A 2,500-nucleotide genomic window follows, 5' to 3' on the forward strand; every position below is an offset into this window, starting at 1 on the left:
ATGAAAAGGTAAATGTATACACAGAGACGTAAAAAAATAATAAAAGGTAATGTATAAAGAATATTAATTACACTCCGTTCTCTGCATTAATGATATCGAGTAATTATCAGAGGGAGATAATGGAAGTAATTAAGCTTAAGAGTAAAGGAGAGGTGACTATGATGTGGACTATTAAGGGGGAATATTTGCATGGCTATTTTTCCATTTGATACCTATTTGGAATTTAGCGAGAGAGAGAGAGAGAGAGAGAGAGAGAGAGAGAGAGAGAGAGAGAGAGAGAGAGAGAGAGAGAGAGATGGTACTGTGCTTTTATTTAACGTCATTCCACCGTACACGTAAATGCAATATTGGGATACAGTTGAGAGAGAGAGAGAGAGAGAGAGAGAGAGAGAGAGAGAGAGAGAGAGAGAGAGAGAGAGAGAGAGAGAGAGAGAGAGATTGCTTTAGTAACGGCTAATTACCTGTTACCCTATACACATTCTCTCTCTCTCTCTCTCTCTCTCTCTCTCTCTCTCTCTCTCTCTCTCTCTCTCTCTCTCTCTCTCTCTCTCGTAAAGACTGAGGAAATGGGTCAGTCTTTCATCCCCGCCCCGCCTTTCCCTCGGCCACCCAATGGTATGAAAGACAATAGAGAAAACAGAGATAGCTCACGGGACGGCTGCCAGCACTCGCTCTCTCTCTCACTCACTCACTCACTCACTTTATTTATCCGTCAATGTAATAATGTTCCGCGGTGCAAACACATCCACGCATTAGAGAGAGAGAGAGAGAGAGAGAGAGAGAGAGAGAGAGAGAGAGAGAGAGAGAGAGAGAGAGAGAGAGAGAGAGAGAGAATTTAATTTATACTTCATATTCTCATGGCTATTTCTTTCCTGGAAAATGTCCTCCTTGATGCAATGTTCTCTCTCTCTCTCTCTCTCTCTCTCTCTCTCTCTCTCTCTCTCTCTCTCTCTCTCTCTCTCTGCGCATGTTGCAGTCTTTTCTGTATATTTTTTTCCTCTTCCTAAAACAATATTATTTTCTTTACTCGGCATCTTATATTCTTCGATTAAATTAAAATGTCAGGTACAAGAGTGTTTATGAACGTTACTTAATTAAAATTATTACAATTATCGTACATTGGTTTCTTATTTTGTTGTCTGTTTTTTTTTTCCTTTCATAATTGTCTGTTTTCCTTTATTTCTATGTTATATTTGTGTAAGTTTCGGTGAAGTAAGTTTTTCTTATTTTTGGTATTCAAATTTTTTTTTCATTCATTAATTATTGTTATTTATATTATTCGTTGTCTTTTCATACCATTCATATTTCTGTATTATTTATAAATCTTTTTTTCCAGTTTGGCGTTCATGCTTTACCTTTTCTTTTTTTTTTCTTTTTCTTTTCTTTTTTTTTCGTTCGTGTGGGGATTTCATTCCACTCAGCACACTCATACTGTCCACTGCCTATTCTTTTCTTTGCCTTACCGTTTACAGTGTTTTTTTATTCTTAATTATTACTATTTTCGACTTTTTCAGTAGTCACAACGCTTTTCCAGCACCAAACACGTCCTGCTACGACAGTGCTATCGAGGTACTGGCAGAGGCAGGGAGAGGCAAGTAGAGTTTGCGAGGTGCTGGGAGAGGCAGGGAGAGGCAATAATGAGTGGCAGGGATGACAGTGTGAATTAGCGAGAGGCAGGGAAAAGCAGGGAGAGATGACGAGAGGCAAGGAGAGGCAGTAATGAGTGACAGGGGAGGCAGGGAGAGTTAGCGAGGGGCAGGGAGGTGCAGTAATGAGAGGTAAGGGCGGTGGTGGGCGGGCGGTGGGCGGGCTGCGGGTCTCTTTGGGCGGAATGGAGATTTAATAGTCTATTACCTCATGATATTAACAGGCGGTCGCTTAATTACTGCGCTTCATCAAGAACAATAACTTGAGCCCTTCGACAGCCACCGACGCCCCCCCCGACCAACCCTCCCTCCCTCTCCCTGCACCTCTCCCGCTCTCTTCCCCTCAACACCTCCCTCCATGAAGCCCCTCACTGTTCCTTTTCACGAGCACACATCCCCTCCCCTTCACTCATTCTCTTGTCTTCTTCCTCACTTCCTTTCCCTTCTTTATCTGTCTCTTCTGTAGTACATTCTACTCACTCGTTATCATGTGTCTATCTCTTCTCTAGCAATCCTCTCCCTCTCACTCACTCCCTTGCCTTCTTCCCCTTCTTTATCTCTCTCTCTCTCTCTCTCTCTCTCTCTCTCTCTCTCTCTCTCTCTCTCTCTCTCTCTCTCTCTCTCTCACTCTTGCTTTCCATTTCTTTATCTATCTGTTCTGAAGCATTTCTCCTCATCTTCTCTTCAACACACACACACACACACACACACACACACACACACACACACACACACACACACACACACACACACACACACCAATGTCTCCCCTTTCAACTCTCCCTCATTTCCTTAGCTTCATCATTAACCTCTCCCTTTCTTTCTCTCTCCCCTTTTACTCTCCAAACTTTTTT

The 2,500-nt window shown here is 42.5% G+C and overlaps 1 protein-coding gene across 3 annotated transcripts in view; it reads right to left on the bottom strand.

The window, feature by feature from the left end:
• Positions 1-2,500, bottom strand: part of LOC135101948 (uncharacterized) — an 84,450-nt gene that overhangs the window by 56,575 nt on the left and 25,375 nt on the right. The window lies entirely within an intron of this gene.

The sequence above is a fragment of the Scylla paramamosain genome, chromosome 7, assembly GCF_035594125.1.
Source record: "Scylla paramamosain isolate STU-SP2022 chromosome 7, ASM3559412v1, whole genome shotgun sequence".
NCBI classification, from domain to species: Eukaryota; Metazoa; Arthropoda; class Malacostraca; order Decapoda; family Portunidae; genus Scylla; species Scylla paramamosain.